Raw genomic sequence first — 26,589 nt, forward strand, 5'->3', positions numbered from 1 at the left:
CACGTCAAGCCTGGTAGGAGGGACAAAGACACAGAAAAGGCAAGTCCCACATGCATGTGTGGTAGTTAAGAATTGGGAGAGATATCTCAACTTGGGAGGTTCGGCCATGGGTCAAGGGGACCTAGCCGCACACCTGGTAACCCAGCCCAGGTCTCCAGTGCTGGGGAGAGAAGTTCCATAACTTCTGGCTGTGAAAACCAGCACAGATTGTGGCTGAGTGAGTTGGAGGTTGCTGGAGTCCCCAGGGATCTGTTTAAGGAGCCCGCACACAGACTTACACAGACTCACTCGCTGAATCCCAGTACTGGGGCAGCAGTTCGAAATTGCCAGGGACATACAGGGAGGAATTGAATTGCCTGGCTCCACAGGGCAAGGGCTGCATGGGCAGCTTTCAGATGTGCTGTCAGAGGCCATTGTTCCTTTGCTGAGCGCCCCTCTGCCCCTCACAGAGCCAGCAGATGGGCCCCGTTTTGTTCCTCTGATGAGCCCTTCCCCACCTAGTATGCAGATACAGGCAAGCACCAAATATGAGTCTCCATCCAACTCACCCTACCCTAGGGATTCCCTGAGAACCTGTACAACCCAAATCACACACAGGCCTGAACCCCTTATAGAGGGTATTCCTCACATGTGGCTGGTCTTGGCCAGTGCTGTGGATTTCCCTAAAAATCTCTGAAAGGTCCAAAACCCCAAAAAAGCAGCAGCTGGCCTTGGCATACCCTATACCCAAGCTAAGTTCTCCCAGACTGGCACTAGTGGCAGTCAGCCTCATTTTGTAGTGTGGCTTCTCCCAGGTACCCCCTGGGAGACCAGTAGAGACAGCTATCAACCTCAGATAACTCTGTAGCTCTTGCTGGGTCGGTCCAGGTCAGGCACAGGGAGAAGTTTACCTAGGACTGCACCTGAGCTCTTCCCAAGAGGCCCCAGGACCAACACACGCAGTGGCTGGCTTCAGACCACACCAGAGCACCACCTCAATTCGCTCCGAAAATGATACAACAAAAGGGTGAAGTCAGCAGACACCAGAGCTCTGCTACAGTGAATCTCACTTTAAGAGGTCAACCCTGCATAACAGCTTGTCTGTTATAGTCAGGGCCAGTCCTCATAGCCAGTCAGACTAAGGGTCCAATCCAAACCAATGATGTGCTCACATACAACAGGACAGTACACACAATCCACTCAAGGAACACTGCAGGAGCACCCAACTCAGGTGAACAGGGAGACTGCATCACTGGGTCCTACAGGACACCTACTAAATAAGGCCACCCTGCAAAGATCGGAAGACACAGCATATCCACCTATTATGTAGAAGCAAACACATGGAGGCAGCCAAAACTAGGAGATAAAGAAACATGTCCCAAATGAAAGAACAGGAGAAATCTCCAGAAAAAGAACTAAACAAATGGAGGAAAGCAATCTAGTAGATACAGAGGTCAAAACACTCGTTATAAAAAGATGATCAATGAAATCAGAATAAGAATAGATGAACTCAGTAAGAACTTACACAAAGAGAAAAAACCATAAAAAAGATCCAGTCAGAAATGAATAATACATTAGACAGAAAAATTGGCAGATCAGATGAAGCAGAGGTTTGAATTCAGCAATTTGGAAGACAAAGTGGCAAAAAACAATCAGAACAGAAAAAAAAAAGAATAAAATTAAATGAGGATAGTTTAGGGAACTCTGAGACAACATCAACATTCACAGCACAGGAGTGCCAGGAGAAGAAGAGAGCAAGGGATTGAAAAACTATTTGAAGAGACATTGACTGAAAACTTCCCTAAAAAGGCAAAGAAAATAGACATACAAGTCCAGGAAGTGCAGAGTCCTAAACAAGAAGAACCCAAAGAGGCCCAAAGCAAAACACTTCATAATTAAATTGCCGAAGGTTTAAGACAAAAAGAAAAATCTTAAAAGCAGTAAGAGAAAACTAAGTTAGTTAGGTACAAGGAAGCACCCATATAACTGTTAGCTGATTTCTCAACAAAAAATTTGTGGGCCAGAAGAAATAGGCAGGAAATAGTCAAAGTAATGAAAAGCAACGACCAACAAGCAAAATTACTCTACTAGCAAGGCTATGATTTAGAATAGAAGGAGAGATAGAGAACCTCTCAGACAAGAAAATGATAAAGGAGTTCACCACCATCAAACTAGTATCACAAGAAATGTTAAAAGAGGGAGGAGGAGGGAGTAGGGGGGGAGAAGATAAGAAGGAAGTGAAGGAGAAAAAGATGATGATGATAGAAATATGATTAATAAAATGGCAATAACTACATACCTATTATTTTAAAGGAAATAGATTAAATGCTTCAATGAAAAGAAGACATAGGGTGGCTGAATAGATAAGAAAACAAGACCCATATATATGCTGCCTACAAGAGACCCACTTCAGATAGAAAAACACACACAGACTGAAACTAAAGGGAGGGGAAAAGATATTTCATACAAATGAAAATGGAAAATAAAAAGCTGGAGTAGCAATACTTATATCAGAAAAAATAGACTTGAAAACAAAGGCTATAATAAGAGCTAAAGAAGGACAGTAAATATAGATAAAGAGATCAATCCAAAAAGAGGATACAACCCTTGTAAACACTTACGCACCTAATGTAGAAGCACCTAAATTTATAAAGCAAGTATTATTGGACAGAAAAAGAGAGATCGACAGTAATACAATCATAGTAGGAGAATTTAACAACCCATTGACATCAATGGATTGATCACCCAGGCAGGAAATCAACAAGGAAACAGCAGCCTTAAATGGTAGACCAGATATTTAATTTATATTCCTAGAACTTTTCACCCCAAAGCAACAGAATATACATTCTTTGCAAGTGAACATGAAACATTTTCTATGACAGACCACATGTTAAACCACAAAACAAGTCTCAATGAATATAAGAAGATTGAAATCATATCAAGCATATTTTCTTTCTTTTTTTAAAAAAGATTTTCTTTTTTTAAAATAAATATATTTTTATTGATTTCAGAGAGGAAGGGAGAGGGAGAGAGAGACAGAAACATCAGTGAAGAGAGAAAATCATTGATCAGCTGCCTCCTGCACCCCCTATGGAGGATCAAGCTGGCAACGTGGGCATGTGCCCTTGACTGGAACTGAACCGGGACCCTTCAGTCCAAATGTTCATCCACTGAGCAAACTGGCTAGGGATCAAGCATCTTTTCTTATTCCAATGGTATGAAACTAGAAATCAATTTCAAAAGATAACTAATAAACACACAAACACATAGAGGCTAAATAACATAATAATAAACAGTAAATAAGTTAACAATGAGATTAAGGAAGAAGTAAGATTCCTTGAGACAAATGAAAATAAAAACACCACCACCCAAAATATGGGACACAGCCAAAGCAGCTCTAAGAAGGAAATTTATATCAATATAGGACTATCTAAAAAAAAGAAAAGAAAAATATCAAATAAACAATCTAATCTTATACTTAAAAGAACTAGAAAAGGAACAACAAACACAGCCCATTGTGAGTAGAAAAAAGGAACTAATAAAGATCAGAGTGGAAATAAATAAAATAGAGTCTACAAAAGCAATACAAAAGATCAATAAAACCAAGACCTGGTTCTTAGAAAAGATAAACAAAATTAATAAACCTATAACTAAGTCATAAAGAGAAAAAGAGACAGGGCTAAAAAAATAAATAAAATCATAAATGAGAGAGGAAAAATGACAACTGACACTATAGAAACACAAAGGATTAAAAGTAAGTAATATGAACAATTATATGCTAACAAATTGGACAACCAGGAAGAAATGGATAAATACCCAGAAACACATAATCTTCGAAGACTGAATCAAGAAGAAACAGAAAATTCAAACAGACTGATAATTACTAAAAAATAGAATCAATAATCAAAAACTCACAAGAGAACCAAGATGGCTGCATAGGTAAACTCCTGTATTCACTGCCTCCCACAACAACAATAAAATTACAACTAAAATACAGACAACCATCATCCAGAACCACCTGAAAGCTGGCTGCCTGGAAGTCCTACAACCAGAGAAGTAAAGAAAGCACACAGAGACTGGTAGGAGGAGTGAAGGCTCAGCATGGGCTGGTCCAACATGTGTGGTGTTTTTTTAATTGGGAGGGAGATTGTTTTCGCAGAGGCCACTCGTGAGGAGCAAGGAATCCCAGCCACACACCAGACCCCCAGCCCAGGATCCCAGAGATGGGAAGGGAAGTCCCCACAACTACAGGCTGTAAAAACCAGTGGGGATTGTGGCTGAGTGACACAGAGGCTGCTGGAGACCCAGGTGTTCCATTTAAAGGGCTGGCAAATGAACTTACTCAGACTGCCAGCACCAGGCAGCTTTGGGGGACCCAGACACATACAGGGAGGAAATGGATTGTCTGGCATCTGGGCAGGACTTGGGGATGGCTTTTTCCCAGACAGTGGTTCCTGTGCTTGGACCTTACCTGTCGCAGGACAGGCAGCCATATCAGCCTGGAGCACACTGTTTGTTCCACCCTGGTGATTCCCTGAGACCCTGCTCCAACCAATTTGCAGCCCCACCCCAGCTGTTTGCAGCAGCTTTTCCATATGAATGGCCTGTCCTGGCCCAGGCTTCAGGCTTTGCTAAAATCTCTCAAACAAGTGGTAGCTGTTGACAGTGTGCCCCAAACCTATCAATAACAGGCCCAAGATCCAGCACTAGCACCAGCCTGCCTTCCTTCACAGCTGGGCCTCGCCTGAGAATCTCCAAGCCCACTACAAACAGCAAATAGCAGCTGTCTGCAGATCCTTCGGTAGCTCCTGCTGTGTGGTCCCAGGAGTGGCTGACTTTGCTCCTCCCTGAAGGCCCTAGAGCCAGTGCACCCAGTGGACAGCTTCAGACCATAGCAGTTTACAATTCTACACAACCACAAGTGACACACTCCAGAGGCAAACTCAGTGACCACCAGATCCTCACTGAAGCAAGTCCTGCTCCATACGGGGTGTTTCCTGCATAGCAGCTCTCCCACTATAGTTCCAGCTGGTGCTCATAATCAATTGGCCTGGAGGTCAACTCCTCCCAGTGATGCCAACAGCAATCAAGGTTCAAATACAAGACTGTGCACACAGACCACACAGGGGCCCACCTAGTGTGCCCAGCTCAGGTGACTGGGGAGGCTGAGCCACTGGACCCTATAGGACACCTTCTACACAAGGCCACTCTACCAACTCCAGGAGACATAGCAGCTCTACCTAATACACAGAAACAAACACAGGGAAGCAGCCTAAATGCAGAAACCAAGAAACATGTCACAAACGAAAGAAATGGAAGCAAGCAAACTACTGGATACAGAGTTCAAAATCATGGTCATAAACTTACTCAAGGATCTTCATGAGACTTTCAAGGATCTTAGTAAGAATGTCAAAAACATGGAAAAGGATCAGTCAGAAATTAAGCATACACTAACTGAAATAAAGAATAATTTACACATATTCAACAGTAGAGTAGAGGATACTGAGAATAAAATCAACGATTTGAAATATGAGGAAGCAAAAAACACCCAATCAGAAGAGCAAAAAAAAAAAAAAAAAAAAAAAAATTAAAAAATATGAAGATAGCTGTAAGGAGTCTCTGGGACAACTTCAAGAGTACCAACATTTGCATCATGGGAGTGCCAGGAGGAGAAGAGAGAAACAGCAAGACACTGAAAACCTATTTGAAGAAATAATGACAGAAAATTTCTCCTACTTGGGGAAAGAAACAGACTTACAAGTCCCGGAAGTGCAGAGTCCCAAATAAGAGGAACCCAAAGAGGCCCACACCAAGACACATCATAATTAAAATAACAAGGGCTAACGACAAAGAGAGAATCTTAAAAGCAACAAGAGAAAAGCAGTCAGTTACCTACAAGGGAGTGCCCATTCGACTGTTGGCTGATTTCTCGACAGAAACTTTGCAGGCCAGCAGGGTGTGGCAAGAAATATTCAAAGTGAACTACCAGGAAAATTAGTAAGGACCTACAATCAAGATTACTTTACCCAGCAAAGCTCTCATTTAGAATTGAGGGTCAGATAAAGAGCTTCACAAATAAGAAAAAGCTAAAGGAATTCATCACCACCAAACCAGTATTACATGAAATATTGAAGGGTACTCTTTAAGAAGAGGAGGAGGAAGGAGGAAGAGGGGGAGGAGGAAGGGGAGAAGGAGGGAAAAAAAGGAGAAGAAGCCCAAGATGAAGAGATAAAAAATCTACACTAATAAAAGAGAAACATGTAAATTCACCGTCCCTCTACTACGCCCACCAGCCAATCAGGAGCGAGCATGCAAATTAACCCAACAAAGATGGCGACGGCTATGGAGCTGGAGCAAGCAGGCGGCTTGGGTTGCCCCCGGCGATGGAGAAAGCCAAGCTTCCTGCCGGCCCTGGCCACGGCTGAAGGAGTGGCTGGAAAAAAAAAAAGGAGGGGCTGGGAGCCTGGGTTGCGGGGGGGCGTGGCCAGCCTGAAAACGGCCTTCAGCCCCTTACTCAGGCTGGCCATGCCCCCATGGAGTAACAGTTCCCACTGGGGGGCCTGGCCAGCCTGTAAACAGCCATCAGCCACTCACCCAGGCTGGCCACACCCCCATGGAGCAAGAGTCCCCGCTGGGGGGCCTGACCAGCCTGCAAACAGCCATCAGCCCCTCACCCAGGCTGGCCAGGCGCCCCAGAGGGACCCCCCCACCCTGAAGAGGCTGTGGCCAGCCTGAAAACAGCCCTCAGGCCCTCACCCAGGCTGGCCAGGCACCCCAGAGGGACCCCCCACCCTGAAGGGGCTGTGGCCAGCCTGAAAACGGCCCTCAGCCCCTTACCCAGGCTAGCCATTCCCCCATGGAGTAACAGTCCCTGCTGGGGGTGTGGCCAGCCTGCAAACAGCCATCAGCCCCTCACCCAGGCTGGCCAGGCACCCCAGCGGGAACCCCCACCCTGAAGGGGGTGTGCCTAGCTTGAAAACAGCCCTCAGCCCCTCACCCAGGCTGGCCACGCCCCCCAGCAGGGACCCTCACCCCATGGGGGTGTGGCCAGCCTGCAAACTACCACAGGCCCCTTGCCCAGGCCACCCCACGCCCCAAGGGAACCCCCACCCTGATCTGGAACACTCTTCAGGGGAAACCAGCCGGCCCCCACCCATGCACCAGGCCTCTACCTACACTAATAAAGGGGTAATATGCTAATTAGACTGGGAGACCTTCCAGGAGACCTTTCAGACATTCTTCTGGACAAAGCCATGGTGGCGGGGCCAAGATAGAGGCGGTTAGAGGCCAAGAGGGGAGGGCAGTTGTGGGTGATCAGGCCAGGATGGGATGGCAGTTGTGGGTGATCAGGCTGGTGGGGGGGAGGGCCGTTGTGGGTGATCAGGCTGGCGGGGGGGGTAGTTGGGGGCGAGCATGCTGGCACGGGGGGCAGTTGGGGGTGATCAGGCTGCTGGGGGGGCATTTGGGGGCGAGCAGGTCAGCAGCGGGATGTAGTTGGTGGCGGGCAGGCTGGCAGGCAGAGTGGTTAGGGGTAATCAGGCAGGCAGGCAGGTGAGTGGTTAGGAGCCAGCAGTCCTGGATTGCGAGAGGGATGTCTGACTGCCGGTTTAGGCCCGATCCCTGTAAACTGGCAGTAGGACATCCTTCGAGGGGTCCCAGATTGGAGAGGGTGCAGGCTGGGCTGAGGGACACCCCCTGCCCTGTGCATGAATTTTGTACACTGGGCCACTAGTATGAACAATAAAATGGCAATAAATACACATCTATCAATAATTGAATCTAAAAATAAAAATTAATAAGAAATCTAATGAACACAATAAACTGGTGAATAAAACATAATCAGAGGCAGGAGTGGTGTCTCCTAGGACCCAGCTGGAGGAAAGATGGTGGGCTTGCAGTGAGCAGCTGTTGAGGGATAAAAACAGGTATGTATGCCTAGAAACAAATTTTAAAAGCATTTTCTCTTCAAATCTTTTTCCATACCATCTGATAAGGATCTTGATTCACCATGGACGTATCAGCAGTAAAATGGGCAATATCAAACAGAATTGTCTTGAAATATTTATTTCCAAACCAAAATGGAACTTTATATTGTGTGTGCCATAAATCCACATACTCTTCTCTTCCAGATGACTATAATTGCAAAGTATAACTTGCTTTGACATCTGATGGCAGGACGATAGTTTACTATAATCCTTCTGTGGATATTCCATATGAAGATACCAAACCTATCCCTTGGCCAGATCTTGTGCATAATTATGGGGAAACACAGGATCAAATACCAAAAACCAGATTAGAAGAAAAAGATGAACACTTTGAGTAAGGATCCATGATAGAACAACTTAGCAAAATGTTCTTTACTACTAAGCACCATTGGTATCCTTGTGGACAGTATCATACATGTTGTAGGAAACTGAATCCTCCAAAAGACAGATGGTATTGAGGTTTTCAGCAAAATGCTGCCCCATTTCTCATTTGCCCTTTGAGAAAATGCAATCAGGTATATTCACTACTATGTTATCCTATATAATAAAGAGGTAATATGCAAATTGACCCTCATGCCCTCACACAAGATGGCTGCCCCCATGTGGTCAAAGATGGCCACCACAAGATGGCCTGCAGGGGAGGGCAGTTAGGGGCAACCAGGCCAGCAGGGGAGGGCAGTTGGGGGCGAGCAGGCCAGCAGGGGAGGGCAGTTAGGAGTGACTGGGCTGGCAGGGGAAGGCAGTTGTGGGCAACCAGGCCTGTAAGGGAGGGCAGTTAGGGGCGACCAGGCCAGCAGGGGAGGGCAGTTGGGGGTGACCGGGCTGGCAGGGGAGGACAGTTGGGGGTGATCAGGCCGGCAGGGGATGGCAGTTGGGGGCAATTGGGCCGACAGCGGAGTAGTTAGGCATCGATCAGGCTGGCAGGGGAATGGTTAGGGGGTGATCAGGCTAGTAGGCAAAAACTGTTAGGGGCAATCAGGCAAGCAGTTGGGAGCCAACAGTCCCAGATTGTGAGAGGGATGACATGTGGGATTGGGCCTAAACCAGCAGTTGGACATCCCCAAGGGATCTCAGATTGGAGAGGGTGCAGGCTGGGCTGAGGGACCTCCCCCCCAGTGCACGAATTTCGTGCACTGGCCCTCTAGTATAGTAAATAATGTCTTTTCATGTATGAAACAAAACAAACAAACAAACAAACAGAATCAGAGGCATGGAAGTGTGGAACAGACTGATGAATCTCAGAAGGAAGAGGGGAGGGGGGGGCGCAGGAAGAGATTAACCAAAGATCTTACCTCTGGACACAGACAAGAAGATGGTGAAGACCTGGGGTGGGGTAGGAACCATGTGGAGGTGGGCAATGGGGGGGAAAAGGAAGGCATCTGTAAACCTTCCTATATAATAAAAGCCTAATATGTAAATTGTCCCCTCCACCGGGAGTTTGACCGCTCACTATGACGTGTGCTGACCACCAGGGGGCGGTGTGGAACATGGTGGGTGTTGGCAACGTGGTGCTGGAAGCGGTGGCAGTAGAGGTGCTGCCGGCCCTGATAGGCCCTCATGAGAGCCGGACTGGGGCGGGATGGTGGAGCAGGTGAGCGGGCGGTGCCAGGCCAAGGTGGGTGCGAGCAGGGGCCCGATCGCCCTGCCGATTGCCACGCAGATGGTGACCAGTGGCGGCAGTGGGGGCGGGACTGCCGCCCTGCTCCTAGGAGCTGAAGGAGCTGGCCAGGGGTCCCAGCCCCGAACGATCGCCCGACAGACCAGTAACAGGCAGGCCCTGATTGCCCGATGGAGGCCTGGCCCTGGGCTGGGATGGGGAATTGGGGGTGGGTGGTGGTGACCAACCTCCCACAGCGCCCAAGCCGGGGGCGGGGGGAGGGGGGGAGGGCGGGCTGCGACCTCTCGCCAGCTACCTGGAGCGAGGTTGACAGAACGGAGGTGTGGTGAGAATGCGGGGTGTCATATGAGCTCGCTCTTACTCCCCCTGCTACCCTCCTCCAGGACACCAGGGCTAGCACGCTAGGGAAGCCCCTGCGCTCAGGTGCCCGGTGCCCATGAGGAACTTCCCCTCACACACACCTGCAAGGCCTTTTCCGGATGAGCCAGACCACAGCCGCTGGGACCACAGGGGCCGGTCGGATTCCCCATGGGTTCAGGCAGGAGCTGGTCTGGGAGGCCAGCGGGAGAAAGTGCGCTGCCTGCCTGGCTTCCATGTGGCGCCACTGGGCGGCCCAGAGGCCCATGCTGTGCCCAGGCCCGCGGAATCCAGCCATACTCACTGCATCTCCACGTGGAGACTTGGGCGCCTTGACTCAGGCGAAGGGGGGCGCGTGGGGGTTCGGGTGCCCAGAAGTCAGCTAGGACCTTGCCCTTCCATGCCAGACACTCTCGCTTCGATTGCCGGCCGAATTTAGTGCACTGGGCCTCTAGTATTCTCAATAATAAAAGTTAAAAGAAAACCAAAAAACAAACACAATATCCCAGCTGGTGTGGCTCAGTGGTTGAGTGCTGACCTATGAACCAGGAGGTAACGGTTGGATTCCTGGTCAGGGCACATACCTGGGTTGCAGGCTCGATCCCCAGTAGGGAGCATGCAGGAGGCAACCGATCAATGATTTTCTCTCGTCATTGATATTTGTCTCTCCCTCTCCCTTCCTCCCTGAAATCAATAAAAATATATTTTAAAAATCCCCAAAACCCACAACAAACAAAAAAGACCCAAGCAGATGGCCTCACAGGTGTATTTTACTAAACATTCAAAGAAGAATTAACACCAATCCTTTTCAAACTATTCCAAAAATTTCAAGATAATGGAAGACTTCCAATCTCATTTTATGAGCGGCCAACATTACCCTGATTCCAACAAAGACATTACAAGAAAAGAAAATTATAAGCCAATATCCCTGATGAACACAGACACAAAAGTCTTCAATAAAATATTAGCAAATCGGACCCAGCAATATATTAAAAGATCATACACCATGATCAAGTAGCATTTATTTCTGGGATGCAAGGTTGCTTCAGTATCCACAAATCAATTAACATGATACACAAACTGAACAAAATGAAGGATATGCCCTGGCTGATGTGCACCAAAAGGTCACTGTTTCAATTCCCAGTCAGGGCACATGCTCGGGTGGCAGGTTCAAACCCCAGTAAGGAGTGTGTAGGATGCAGCCAACTGATGTTTCACTCTCACTTCACATCTCTCTCTCTCTCTCTCTCTCTCTCTCTCTCTCTCTCTCTCTCTCTCTCTCCAAGGATCAATAAAAATATGCTTTAAAAGGATAAAAATAATATAATCATATCAATAGATGCTTAAAGAGTATTTGACAAAATCTAGCATCCATTTATGATAAAAATTCTCAGCAAAGTGGGATTACAGGAAATATGCCTCAACATAATAAAGGCCATATATGACAAACCCACAGGTGATATCATATTCAACAGTGAAAGGCTAAATGCATTTTTCTTAAAGATCAGTAATAAGAGATGGGTGTCCGCTTTCACCACTTCTATTCAACACAAGTATTGAAAGTCCTAGCCACAGCAATCAGACAAAAAGAAAAGAAATAAAACGCATCTAATTGGAAAGGAAGAAGTAAAACTGTCATTATTTGCAGATGACATGATATCATATATAGAGACCCCTATAAGATTCCACCAAAAACTCTTAAAACTAATAAATGAATTAATCAAAGCAGGAAAAAATAAATATTCAGAAATTTGGTTGCATTTTATAAACCAGTAACAAATTATCAGAAAGAGAAATTATGTAAACAATCCCATTTACAAATGCATAAAAAATACCCAGGAATAAATTCAAGCAAGAAGGTAAAAGACCTGTACTTAAAAAATTATAAGACACTGAAGAAAGAAACTGAAGACACAAATAAATAAAAGCATATACAGTGCTCATGATAAAAAGAATTAACATTGTTTTTTTTTTCTTTTTTGAATTAACATTGTTAAAATGTCCACAGATTCAATGCAATCCTTATCAAAACACCAATGGTATTTTTCACAGCAGTGGGACAAATACTCCTGAAATTTATATGAAATCACAAAAGAATCTGAATAGCCACAGTAATCTTGAAGAGGAAGAACAAAGTTGGAGGTACCATGCTACCTGATATCTATACTACAAGGCTATAGTAATAAAAACAACATGGTACTGGTATCTATAAAACAGATAGACAGATTAATGGAACAAATAGAGAACCCAGAAATAAACCCATGCTTATGTGGTCAATTAATCTATGACAAAGGAGGCAAAAATATGGTAAAAACAGTCTAGTCAACAAATAGTGTCAGGAAAACTGGACAGATACATGCAAAAGAATAAAACTAGAGTACCTTCTTACACCATATATAAGAATAAACTCAAAATGGATTAGAGACCTAAATGTAAGACCTGAAACCATAAAACTCCTATAAGAAAACGTAGGCAGTAAACTCTGTCCCTTCTCCTTCTCTCTAAAAATAAATACAAAATATATTTAAAAATATAAAAATAAAGTCAATTTCAAGATGTTTAGCTGCCATTTCTACAATGAATTTGAGGTTCAAAGCATCCTATATAATAAAGAGCTAATATGCTAATTAGACTGAATAGCAGAATGACCGACCGTCTGGACATCCTTCTGGACGACTGTCCGGACAATCTTCCAGACAAAGCTGGGGCTGCAAGGGCTGGCCAAGGCAGCCAGGGCTGTGAGGGCCGGCTGAGGCTGCGAGGGGCTGCGAGGGGCTGCGAGGGCCAGCCGGGGCAGCCAGGGCTGCAAGGGCCGGCTGAGGCTGTGAGGGGCTGTGAGGGGCTGCGAGGGCCAGCCGGGGCAGCCAGGGCTGCGAGGGCTGAGCCCCTTGCACGAATTTTGTGCACCAGGCCTCTAGTTATAAATTATAAGTGTCTAGGCACCACATTTAAAATCTTACATAATATAAGATGGTAAAGAGAACAGTGGGAAATGCGAACTGAAGAAAATTGCTAGTGAAATCTGAAGATTACAAAACCTTTACAAAATAAAGAACAGTTAAAGAAAATCTAGAAATCTCTCTCTATAAAAGGCTAATGTGCAAAGTGTCCCCTTGGGAGTTTGACCGGGAGACTAAGAGTTCCAGCGCTCGCTATGATGTGCGCTGACCACCAGTGGGCGGCATGGAACAAAGGAAGGTCCCAGCCGGCAGCCAGAGGGCCCTGATTGGCCTTGATCGCCAGCCAGGCCTAGGGACCTTACCCGTGCACGAATTTCGTGCACCAGGCCTCTAGTCATTCTTATAAAAACATGTTTAAAGCCAGAGATGGAATGTATCTTTCTTACTCTGTCACCACTAGTCTTTTATATTTGAACACAAATATGATTTGGTGCCCAGTAGGAAAGCTAAGCAGTTAACAGCAGTTAATGGGGGAATTCTGACAGCCAAGCTTCTGTTTTCATACTAGTATCCACTTTGTAAGGGGGCTGGGAATGTGAACTTCCTGTCAATGGCAGCTGATCAAGAGAGGCATCTAAACAGAAGTCTGAAAAATGACTGGGGAAATTTTCCTTTTACCTCTTAAAGCAAGCAAGCAAAGTTTCCCATAAAAATTTAAAAACAACAAAAGTATCATAGAAATCCCCCGTTTTCGCCCTGATGGGTTTGGCTCAGTGGATAAAGCATCGGCCTGAGGACTGAAGGGTCCCAGGTTCAATTCCAGTCAAGGACATGTACCTTGGTTGTGGGTACATCCCCAGTAGGGGGTATGCAGGAGGCAGCTCATTGATGTTTCTCTCTCATCGATGTTTCTAACTCTCTATCCCTCTCCCTTCCTCTCCATAAAAATCAATAAAATATATTAAAAAAAAAAAAAGAAATCCCCCGTTTTGCTTGGCTACTGTAGCTCAGTGGTTGAGCACTGACTTATGAACCAGGAGGTCATGGTTCGATTCCAGGTCAGGGCAAATGCTGGGGTTGTAGGCTTGATCCATAGTGTGTGTGTGTGTGTGTGGGGGGGGGGGGGGGACACATGTGGGAGGCAGCTGATAAATAATTCTCTCTCATCATTGATGTTTCTATCTCTCCCTCTCCTTCCTCTCTAAAATCAATAAAAAGATACTAAAAAAAAGAAAGAAAGAAAGAAAGAAAGAAAGAAACCCCCAGTTTCAATCTGCAAAGCTCTAATTCAAGCCAATTCCTAATGAATTTCAAAGATAACTAATGTATGGGCAAGAAAGGCTGATTCCAGAAGGGATCTTATACATATTTCACAGTGGCTTTCTCTTGATTTTGCTGGTTTACCATATGCTTTAACTCTGTTACTGGGTTGCTGCAAGTAAACAGAAAACTTACGAAATTCACAATTCTAACATGTTCAAGGCAGAACAGATAAAGCATAAGTCCACAAACGAGTTAGGATAAAGTTTTAGGACTTTAATGTCTGACTTGTTCATTCTTCTACTTAACTGAGATCAGTTACTTAGACATAAGTCTAAGTATCTGCTAGTTAGACGGGTAGGTGAGCATTGCCATGGTACCAAGAGCTTCTCAAAGTCCCTGAGTTTTCTCAGAAAGTTAACTATCTTCTTTTTGCCAGAAAGGTTCAAACTAAGCTAACTACATAAGGGCAAAGTTCAGCACCAGGTAGGGGCATTAACACATGCCTCTTGGTACAGATTCTTAAGAGTGCAAAATAAGAAACACTGAAGTAATTAAATGAAACTATTCAGTCTCTGAATGGCAATAGAGAAATTCTAACTAAAGAGTGGTAATAAAAAGCATCAGCACTTTCCCATTACTGAATGGTCCTCCTGGGGGCTCAGATATACTTAAACTGCTCCAAGGACTGCTTAAGGGATTAAAATCATAAAGCTTTTATTACCTCTTCATTGAAAGAGTCTAATTTTTTCAGGCTGTCATTTTGTCATTTCTCATAAATTAAAGGAGAAAGAAAATTATTGTCTCTATCTTGGTCCTTACATGAGATGTAGACACTTTCTTGAGTAACACTGTACTGAATTCTGGGTCTAGCTGGCTGGTTTTGGATTTGAGAGGAGCAAGAATGCTCTTTCCTTTGACTTTTAATTCTATATATTGTGCAGAGAGTGAGAGAACAGGGGTCCTTCTAAACTGAATCTATTTTGCTGTGACCTAGGCTCAGGGACAGAATTTCATGTGATAGGCTTCTCTTTAGTGCCCTTTGCTTTAGAAAATAGATTTAATATTGTGTGCCGGGCTGTAGTGTCCCTCGGCTATACAGAATGGCTTGAAAGGCTTTCAGGTTAGTATTTCTTTAGCTTTCTTCAGTACCTGCCTTGGTAACAATGTCTAAGGAATCCAAGTTCCATTTACAAACACAATATGTTTCTTACTATACACAAACCATATCCTTTCTGTCTTAACGGGCAACAAATTTTGCTGACATCTCAGATAACCCAGCACATTTTAACTTTCAACATTGTCTAGTTCATTCCATACTAGAAGCCCGATGCATGAAATTCGTGCAAGAGTGGGCCTTCCTTCCCCCAGCTGCAGGCACTGGCTTCCCTCTGGCACCTGGGCCCTGGGCTGGCTTCCCTCCGGCCCCTGCTTCAGCAGGAAGGATGTCCGGAATATGTCCATTCTCATTAGTATATTACCCTTTTATTATTATAGATAGTTTGGCATGTGCTGCCAAGAATTCTAGACTGGGATACAGAGGCCTGGGTTTCATTCCTGCCTCTAATTCAGTAGTGATTCTGGGGAAGTTCTTTCCTGTCTTAAGCAAGTCACTTTCCTCATCAACAAAATGAGGTCAGTTGAAAGGATTTTGAGATCTTAGTATTTTTAAGTGAGTTCAAAGATTATTCTATTAATTTGTCATTTTACTCCTAATAATCATGTATTTAGAATCTATGATGTTTTTGTCACTTAACAAGATACTTTCTGGTTTATAACTTACTCATAGCTCTACTCAACCCATTTTACCCACCCTGAGGTGCCCCCATAAAACTTGGGTCATCTTTAAGTCCTGATTCATTTCCTCTTTCCATGGGGCCTTCTGTGGCTGCTTTTTACTCATAGTACTTTCTTATTTTTCCAAACTCCTATTATACTAAGATGCTATATGTAAGGAAATCAGTGTGTAATGTGAGCCCTAAGAAAAAAAGACACCTACTAAGAAGGGCTCCTGGGGTTAACTGGGCTAAAATTTTAGTAAAAGGTTTAAGATTTATATGCTCTGAAGAGAAGCCAGAGTATGGGCTCAAATAAAAAACACACACAAACACACAGATCATAGCAGCCATTTCTACACAGAGGCCTTCTCATGCAAACCTCTCTTCAGGGAGAAGCCTGCATTGAACTGCCTGTCTGCACTTTCTGGATCTAAGCCAGCCCTTATAAAGGAGTTCCTGAAATCCTATTTCAACCAATAGGACTGAGATTTCCCCCAATCCAATCGGGCTTCAACAGCTTCAACCAATCAGAGTGGCTCTAATCTGACCATTCAGGACAGTGCCTTTTGGAGCAATCAAAGTGCAAGGATTTAGAGTCCTCATTTGCATAAGGAAGGACCAATTGGAGACCAGGAGCACATACTTTTGTCCATGTAAGACAGCTCCACTCTGGCTCTGGAGGCTCATTTTCCTTTTTCACCAAAGACTGAAGACTGCATCTCTCTGGCTAAGCTGAAACCCTGAAAATGTCTCACTGGCACAGAACAGAGCAGACCAAAGCACAGCGGAGCAGATTAGTGCAGCAGAAAGCAGACCGGCAAGTAGAATGGAGCTGTCTAGCTGGAGAGGGGCTTGGCTGTATCACAACTGAGCTTTTTGCTAGTAAATAAAGTTTCCTTCTTCACCTCATCCCAAATTAGCTATTCTTGTTGGTGCTGAATTGGCACCAAACATCGGTTACCAGTAACTATGTTTAATAACTGTCAAATCAGTTTTTTATTACAACTGTTTTGAAATTACCCAATTTAGTGAAGATATTATTCAATGAACAATAAAAACGGATAAAGTGAAGGACATTAATTGGGTCAATAACCTTACTAAGAGAGCTTTATCCTGATGTAGGCTCTATAAATCTATTCATTTGAGAAACTACTCTGGCTCTCCATCTACTCCCCCCGACCCCTCTTTTTTTTTTGGATTAACATATCTCTATTCCTGAAACCGGGAAATCACACAGAGACTATTCCTTTTCATAAACCATAGAAACTCATACCATACTAAAGAATGTATTTTAATAAAAAGCTTCATTTCTCAAATCATCAGCATCTTCTATGACTAAATCTACTAAATCTTTATGGACTGCAACTATCAACTTTAGTGAAGACAAAAATGTCAAATATGGTTTGGCCAGCAAAATCCATAGTGATGAAAGGAGCCAGTAATTGATGAAAAAGTGTTTTAGATTACTATCTGAATTCTCTTTTTAACCATTTGGAATAAAGAGGCTAGAAAAAATTCTTAATAGGAAAAAAAGAAGTACAGAAATGGCATGACACTGGTGTGTGTGTGGCACGGGAGGGGGGGGAGACACGGAAAAAGAGAAAATAAATAATCATACAAGTATGCGGCAATATGGAAAGCTTCGAACACAACACAATTATGATTCAAAATATAAAGCATACAGAGACCTCTGGTCAAGTTGGCAGTATAGGTAAGTGCAGTACTTGTAACCTCCCACAACCACATAAAAATTTCACCTAAACTGCAGAACAATCATCATTCAAAACCACCTAAAGTCTAGCTGAATAGAATTCCTATAACTAAGGATATAAGAAAGAAGCCACATCTAGACTGGTAGGAGGGGCAAAGATGAGGAAGGGGCCGGTCCCATTCTGAAGTTCAGTGCTGGGGCAGCAGCTGGAAAGGCACCAAGGGACATATGGGGAGGAAATGAATTGTCTGGCTTCACGATGAGGGGTGGGGAGGCAGCTCTCCCTAAGACAAAAGTACTGGTAAAGACCATTGTTCCTTTGCTGAGCTCTGCTCCCACAGAGCCAGTAGGGTGAGCACTATATATGATTCTCCATCAACATGGCTAACACTATTTGTCCTGCCCTGGTGATTTCCTGAGATTCTGCCCCACCCAATTTGCAGGCCCACCCAAACCATTTCCAGTGACTTTTTCATACAAATGGCCTCTCTTGGCTCATGTTTGGGACTTTCCTAAAATCTCTTTAAAAAGCAGCATCTGATCTCTGTATACTGCATACCTCTTGCTAAGTGGCCCCAGGCCTGTCACTAGCAGTAGACAGCCCTGGTTCGCAGCTTGACCTCTCCCAGGCACCTTCAAGTCCAACACAAGTAGCAGACATCTGCAGATTACTCTGTAGTTCATGCCAGGTGGCTCTGGGCAGGGCACAGGCAGTGGTTGACCTTGGCTCAAGTATCCACTTGGTGGACAGCTTGAGGCCATACTGATTACAGCCCAATTACCTCTACGAGCTACATACTTGGTGAGCTCCAAAGCCCCCCTGGAAGCCTGCTCTGTGGTGTTGATACCTGCACAGTAGCTCCTCTGCTATAGTTGCAGCTAGTCCTTACAGTCCATTGGCCTGCAAGTATGTGCCAAAAGCAATCATAGGGAAGCAGCCAAAATGAGGACACAAAGAACCATGTCCAAAATGAAAGAGAACAGAACTCCAGAAGAAGAACTAAATGAAATGGAGGCAAGCAAATGACCAGATATAGTGTTCAAAACAATGGTTATACGGATGCTCAAAGAACTTAGTGAGAACTTCAACAGCATAAAAAAGGATATGGAAACCATACAAAAAAAAAAGGACACAAATAGTCAGAAATAAAGAATATACTAACTGAAATAAAGAATACATTAGAGGGAATCAACAATAGATGAAGCAGAGGATCAAATCAGCGATTTGGAAGTAAGAAAGCAGAAAACAGCCAATCAGAAGAGCAAAATGAAATGAGAATTTTAAAAGAATGAGAATAGTGTAAGGAGCTTCTTGGGACAACTTAAAGCATACCAACATTCAAATCATGTGGGTGCTGGAAGAAGAGAGAGAGCAAGAAATTGAAAACCCATTTGAAAAAATAATGATGGGAAACGTTACAAACATGGTGAAAGAAATAGACATACAAGTCCAGGAAGTGCAGAGAGCCCCAAACAAGATAATCCCAAAGAGGCCTACACCAACACATCCTAATTAAAATGCCAAAGGTTAAAGACAAAGAGAGATTCTTAAAAGCACCAAGAGAAATGCAGTAGTTACCTACAAGGGAGCGCCCATATAACTATCATCTGATTTCTCAACAGAAACTTCTCAGGCCAGAAGGGACTGGCATAAAATACTCAAAATGATTAAAAACAGGAACCTATAACCAAGATTATTCAGCCGAGCTATTCTTTACAATAGAAGGGCAAATAAACAGCTTCCCAGACAAGGAAAAACTAAAGAACTTCATTACCACCAAACCAGTATTACAAGAAATATTAAAGGGTCTTCTTCAAGAAAAAGAGATAAAAATTATGAGTATTAAAATGACAATCCTATCTAATAATAGAGTAATATGCAAATTAACCATCACTCCACGACAAAATGGCGGCGCCCATAGACACAAGATGGCGGCGCCCAGTCCTCTCAGGCCCGCAGGAGTCCCCCAGTCCCAGGGAAGGCTGCTGCTGAGAGCAGGCAGCGAGCAGCCCAGCCTGTTGGCCTAGGAGGCGGCTTTGCCAACCGGCCAGATCCTCTCCTAGCCCTGAACCTGGCCATGGGTCTGGGAGGCGCCCTTGCACAGCCGCCATGATCAGCTGCCTCCGACCCGGACCTTGGGTCTGGGAGGCGCCGCGCATGGCCGCCATGATCACCTGGTGGCCCGACCCGGGCCGTGGGTCTGGGAGGCGCCCGTGCCCGGCTGCCTCGATCAACTGCCCTCCGGGACCCGGGCCGTGGGTCTGGGAGGCGCCCGCGACCGGCCGCCTCCATCAGCAGCCCTCCGGGACCCGGGCCGTGGGTCTGGGAGGTGCCCGCGCACGGCCGCCTCCATCAGCTGCCCTCCGGGACCCGGGCCGTGGGTCTGGGAGGCGCCCGCGCACGGCTGCCTCCATCAGCTGCCTGCCCCGACCCGGGCGTGGGTCTGGGAGGCACCCGCGCACGGCCGCCTCCATCAGCTGCCCTCCGCGACCCGGGCCGTGGGTCTGGGAGGCGCCCGTGCCCGGCTGCCTCGATCAACTGCCCTCCGGGACCCGGGCCGTGGGTCTGGGAGGCGCCCGCGACCGGCCACCTCCATCAGCAGCCCTCCGGGACCCGGGCCGTGGGTCTGGGAGGCGCCCGCGCACGGCTGCCTCCATCAGCTGCCCTCCGCGACCCGGGCCGTGGGTCTGGGAGGCGCCCGCGACCGGCCGCCTCCATCAACAGCCTGCCCGGACCCGGGCCGTGGGTCTGGGAGGCGCCCGCGCACGGCCGCCTCCATCAGCTGCCTGCCCCGACCCGGGCGTGGGTCTGGGAGGCACCGGAGCACAGCCGGGGCAATCAGCTGCCCAGCTGCCCGCCCTAACCCAGGCCGTGGGTCTGGGAGGCGCCAGTACTGGGCCGGTGAGATCAGCTGCCCACGGATGCCTGGGCTGTGGGTCTGGGAGGCACTTGCACATGGCCGCCTCCATCAGGTGCCCTCTGCGACCTGGGCCGTGGGTCTGGGAGGCGCCCGTGCAAGGCGTGCACAATCAGCTGCCTGCCGAGGCCCGGCTGTGGGTCTGGGAGGCACCAGTACCGGCAGGCAAGATCAGCTGCCCGTGGAGGCCCGGGCTGTGGGTCTGGGAGGCGACTGCGCAAGGCCGGCGCGATCAGCTGCCCACAGCGGCCCGTGCAGGGCAGGAGCCATCTGCTGCCTGTCCCAGCCTGGGCTGTGGGCCTGGGAGACCCAGGAGCTGCCTATACACCTCCCTCCCCATCCCCCCACCCCGCCCCCTCTGAGATCAGCTCCCATCTGCAGCTGGGGGGTGTAGGCCTGGGAGGCAGCCGTGCCCCCCAGAGCTATTCCTTCCAAGAGGCAGCCTGGGGTGTCAGGGTGCACCCCCATGGAGTGATCCCCCCCACACACTATAGCCTTGGAACTTCCCTTGCCACCAGCAGAGTGATTCCAGATGGGCGGTGATATCTGGGCGATGCTGCCCGGCAAACCTCTCCCATTGGGTAGAAACTTCTGACCAGGTTAGGGAGGTAAATGGGTTTTGTTTAAAATCTTTAGGAACCACATGGAAATGTCTGAGGTAGGGTTTCACATGGGAAGTAACTTACAACTAATTTCTGAAGGCAAACCTGGACATTGCAGTTACATTACTGGAGAGTACCCCGAGGTCGGCGGTGCAGAGTGCTACCCACCCTGGTTCCTCAGCACCTTGGGCAGGGCTTGAGCCCACCCAGGAAGGCCTTTTCCCCTACAGTTTTCACCAAGGCAGGGAGGTTTTGTAGACATGAATAAGAAGTGCCCATGCACAAGTTCTGAAGATGCTGGGGCCAGCAGAAATGACAATCAAACCGGGAAAAGAGCAAAACCAGAAACACCACCAATCCCATCATAGATCATCTTTTTCTTCAGATGACTGTGTGTTTCCCTCTTCTTTGTCTTCTGGAAGCAAGACAGATTCAAGTACTGACAATTCTACCAACGGAAAAGTTAAGATAAAGAGAGGACAAAAAGGAATAAAAGGAAAAAAGAAAGAAAGGACAAAAGTTGAAACATCAAGAAAAAGAAAAAAAAAGGAAGAAACAACCACATCATATCACCTTTCTAAGGAAGAAACAACCACATCATATCACCTTTCATGAAATTCCTGTTTAAGTTTATTTTATGACACTTTTAGTTTGGGTTTACATTTTTACTGGTTTGTGAAGACCACGGCAGGTACACTGTCCAATATGTTAAAGAAAAAAACCCTATCTACTAAAGAGGTAATATGGAGGGGAGAGCATTTGGGGGTGACCAGGCTGTCAGGGGAAGGCAGTTGGGGATGACTGGGCTGGCAGGGGAACAGTTAGGCACTGATCAGGCTGGCAGGAGAGTGGTTAGGGGGTGATCAGGCTGGCAGGCAGAAGTAGTTAGGGGCAATCAGGAAGGCAGGCAGGCAAGCAGTTTGGAGCCAGCAATCCTGGATTGTGAGAGGGATGTCCGACTGCCCGTTTAGGCCCGATCCTAGGATCAGGCCTAAACGGGCAGTCGGACATCCCTTGAGGGGTCCCAGATTGGAGAGAGTGCAGGCTGGGCTGAGGGACACTCCACCCCCGTGCACGAATTTCGTGCACCGGGCCTCTAGTAAATACATATTTGTCAACAATTACTTTAAATGCAAATGGATTGAATGCTTCCATTAAAAGATATACAGTTACAGAATGGATAACATAACAAGACCCTTACATATACTGTCTACAAGAGACTCACTCCACATCAAAAGACAAACACAGATTGAAAGAAATGGAAAAAGATATTTCATGAAAATGGAAACAAACAAACAAACAAAAAAGCTGGGGTAGCAATACTTGTACCAGACAAAATAGACTTTAAAACAAAGACAACGAAGCACCCAGAAACTCCGCTTCAGGATATTTATCTGAAGAACCCCAAAACATTAAATTGAAAGACATATATATCCCTATCTTTATTGTAGTACTATTTACAATGGCCAAGCTATGGAAGCAACTTGGGTGCCCATCAATAGATGAATGGATAAAGAAGTGGTGTATGTGTATAATGGAATATGATTTAACCATAAAAAAGGAATGAAATCTTGCCAGCTGCAACAACATGGATGGAACCTAGAGGTTATTATATACTAAGTGAAATAAGTAAGACAAAAACAGAAGCCAGATGATTTCACTTACATGTGGAATGTAAAGAACAAAATAAATGAACAAGCTGAACAGAAACAGACTCATAGATACAGAGGAAATTTTGATGGTTGCCAGATGGGAGGGGAGTTGAGATGAATGAAAAAGGTGAAGAGATTTAGAAGTACAAATTGGTAGTTACAAAACAGTACAGCAAAGGAAATAAAATACTAGAGGCCCGGTGCATGAAATTTGTGCATGGTGTGTGTGTGTGTGTGTGTGTGTGTGTCCTTCAGCCCAGCCTGCACCCTCTCCAATCTGGGACCCCTCGGGGAATGTCCGACTGCTGGTTTAGGTCTGGTGGGATCGGGCCTAAACCGGCAGTTGGACATCCCTCTCACAATCTGGGACCGCTAGCTCTTAACCACTCCCCTGCCTGCCTGCCCCCAACTGCTTCTGCCTGCCAGCCTGATCGCCTCCTAACTGCTCCCCTACCAGCCTGATTGACGCCTAATTGCTCCCCTGCCAGCCTGATTGCCCCCAACTGCCCTCCCCTGCTGGCCCAATCGCCCACAACTGCCCTACCCTGCTGCGACCTGCCTCCTCCGCCAGGACCCGCCTCCTTCATGCAAGGCGGCAGAGATGCTGGGACCAGCCTCCTCCAAGCCGCGCGGAGCCATGGGACCCCCAGGCCTCACCATGCGGAGCAGCCGCCAGGCCCCGCCTCCACTGTGCACGCGTGGCCATCTTTGTGGCGGCCATCTTTGTGACAGCCATCTTGTGGCAGCCATCTTGTGATGACATCGCACGTGAGGGCAAGAGGACCACTTAGGCTTTTATTATATAGATTATTGTATTAACTCTGTATGGTGTCAGATGGGTACCAGATTTATTGGGGGTGATCACTTTGAAAGTTATATAAATGTCTAATCATGAGATTGTATACCTAAAACTAATATAGTATTATATGTCAACTGTAATTTAAAAATAAATAAGTAAAATATAAAGCATACAAACAATTTTTCAAGTCAAAAAAATTCATAGTATCTCCTACTTAGAACACAGAGATGTCATTAAAACCACATTTACATTGGATTTATATGAAGAATAAAATGCTAATATTTATTATGTTTATCATTTTATAATTCATGATAAAATCTATTTATAATAAATCTTTTTGAGTCTAAATGTTTCCCAGTGTTCTGAAGGTCACCGATACCAAACTATGAAAACTACAACCCCAAGATAAATAAGTGAGTATTTTGATGAAATGATTTCCTTGATTTAGTAAAAAAAAACAAAAAAAACCCACAAAAACACCAAAAAACAAATACATGTGAAAGAAAACATCAGAGCCCTGGCTGGGTGACTCAGTTGGCTGGAGAGTCGTTCCATACACCAAAAGGTTGTGGGTTCAATTCCCAGGCAGGGCACATATCTAGGCTGTGGGTTCAATCCCCAGTCGGAGCACATACAGGAGGCAATTGATTGATGTTTCTCTCTCTAAAAATCAATAATCATATCCTCAGGTGAGGATAAAAAAAAAAAGAATACATCAGAAAAAAATTTTTTGTATAAATTTCCACTGTTATTTCAATAAATCAGTTTTGTATAAAAATAAGTAAGTCCTAGTCCTGGCCAGTGTGGCTCAATTGGTTGGGGATCTTCTTGTGCACTGAAAGGCTGCCAGTTCGATTCTTGGTCAGGGCACATTCCTGGGTTATGGGCTCCATCCCTGGTAGAGGGCGTGCAGGAGGCAGCCGATTGATATTTCACTCTTACATTGATATTTCTCTCTCTCCTTCTCCCTTTCTCACTCTCTAAAAATCAATTAAAATATTTTTTTTACAATTAAAAATAAATAAATAAATAAGTCTTTATGGATGGCCTTATGCAAGGGTGTCATGCTAGGTGATATGGGGTTGGGTACAAGATGGAAACTAGACTATGCATGCCTTCAAAGAAATTATAATCCTAAAGTATGAATAATGGAAGCGCTTCAATAACCTCAACATCAGGCCAAATTAGCTACATGCATAAGAGAAACAGAGAGAGCTGTGAGGATTAAAGGAAACTGGAGGAAACAGGACAAGCTTGAAGGAGGAAACGGAACCTGATGACTAGAATTCTGAGAGGAAGAATGGGATGATGGGGGGAGGGGTGGATGGAAAAAATTATCAAGGGAAAAAAAGTATTCTCATGAAAAAAAGAGTATGAGCATAGCATGAGGCAGAGAAGGATGGGGTACTTGAAGGACAGTGAGTTGTAAGTAAAGGTTTTTAAGTTCATAAGATATATATGGGAAATATGGGAGCTAAGTAGTTGAAAAGGGTAGTTGGGACTGAATCACAGAAGACCTTAACTGTTGAGTTTGAATGTGATTTGGTAAGCAATGATGCATCACTGAGCATTTTAAGACAAATAATTACAAATTTTATTTTCTTACCACATATAGTCGTGTGCCATATAACACTGTTTTGGTGAACGAAGGACCACATATACAATGGAGGTAAACATACAGTCTAAGTGTGTGATAGGCTACAACCTCCAGGTTTGTGTAATATACTCTTATGATGGTCCCACAATATGTCTAGTGACACATGTCTCAGAATGTATCCCTGTTAAGTGGCACATGGCTGTATTAACCATAGCCTACATATACACTGAGTGGCCAGATTATTATGACCACCCCATCAGTACTTCGTTGGGCCACCTTTTGCCTTCAATACTGCGGCGATTCTTCTTGGCATTGACTCCACGAGATGTTGAAAGGTGATGCGAGGAATCTGACACCATGCCTGATGAATAACACTGTCCAGTTCTGTGAGATTTGATGGTTGTGGAACCAGCTGCCTGATGGCTCTTTTAACTTCGTCCCACAAATGCTCAATTGGATTGAGATCTGGTGATTGTGGGGGCCACCTAAGCAAGGTAAAGTCTCCCTCATGTTCTTGAAACCACTCCTGCACAATATGAGCACCGTGGCATGGCGCATTGTTTTGTTGGAAGAAGCCATCTCCATTGGGATACGCCATCAACATGATAGGATGAACTTGATCAGCAACGATACTCAGGTATGTTGTGCTATTCAGACGTTGTTCCACATGAATTAAAGGCCCCAAATCATGCCAGGAAAACATGCCCCAAACCATAACACTGCCCCCACCAGCTTGAAGGGTTGTACTCATGCATGTGGGGTGCATGCTTTCATGCTGTTTCTGTGAAATTCTCACTCTGCCATCTGCATGATGCAACTGGAAACGTGATTCATCGGACCACATGACTTTTTTTCCAATGCTTGACTGTCCAATCCTTGTGTTCCTGTGCGAATTGGAGACGTTTTATCTTGGTAACTTCAGACAGCAAAGGTGTTTGAACAGGCCTTCGGCTTCCATATTCCATACGATGCAGTGTATGGCTAATTTGCCTACAAATGTCAGGTGGTCATAATAATCTGGCCACTCAGTGTATATTTAAAGCTCTCTATGCAGCATAGCGAACACAAACAAACCTAAATTCTATATTCACACACAAGAACATAGGTCTATTGATGAGGTTGAGCCAAATGGAGGGGAAAAGGCCAAGTAAACAAATGTGTGCCAGTGAAGAAAGGAGGTACAGGAACCAAATATTGTCACTTGTGTTATGTTGACACAGTAGCTGAATAGTTCATTTTAACCAAATGCTGGATTCCCTAAATAACAACTTGTTTTTGAGAGTCAGAGTAAGGTATTTGATGATGATAAACTATGGTCCAATTTTAGCTTTTAGCTATTCTTCGTTTTTATATTTCACTCCAAATCCCAGCCATCTTTAGCATTTAAAGCCATTAAAATTCTTGGACCACAAGAAAAGACTGGAGTTAGGGGT

The 26,589-nt window shown here is 45.5% G+C and overlaps 1 protein-coding gene and 1 pseudogene across 2 annotated transcripts in view; one reads left to right on the plus strand and one right to left on the minus strand.

The window, feature by feature from the left end:
- The window catches only part of HMG20A (high mobility group 20A), a 107,430-nt gene that overhangs the window by 12,860 nt on the left and 67,981 nt on the right, over positions 1-26,589 (minus strand). The window lies entirely within an intron of this gene.
- On the plus strand, positions 7,569-11,081 carry LOC307098686 (large ribosomal subunit protein mL42-like; annotated as a pseudogene). The gene has a single exon. The product of its transcript is annotated as a large ribosomal subunit protein mL42-like (transcript).

Source organism: Cnephaeus nilssonii (genome assembly GCF_951640355.1).
Source record: "Cnephaeus nilssonii genome assembly, chromosome: 4".
Lineage (NCBI taxonomy): Eukaryota > Metazoa > Chordata > Mammalia > Chiroptera > Vespertilionidae > Cnephaeus > Cnephaeus nilssonii.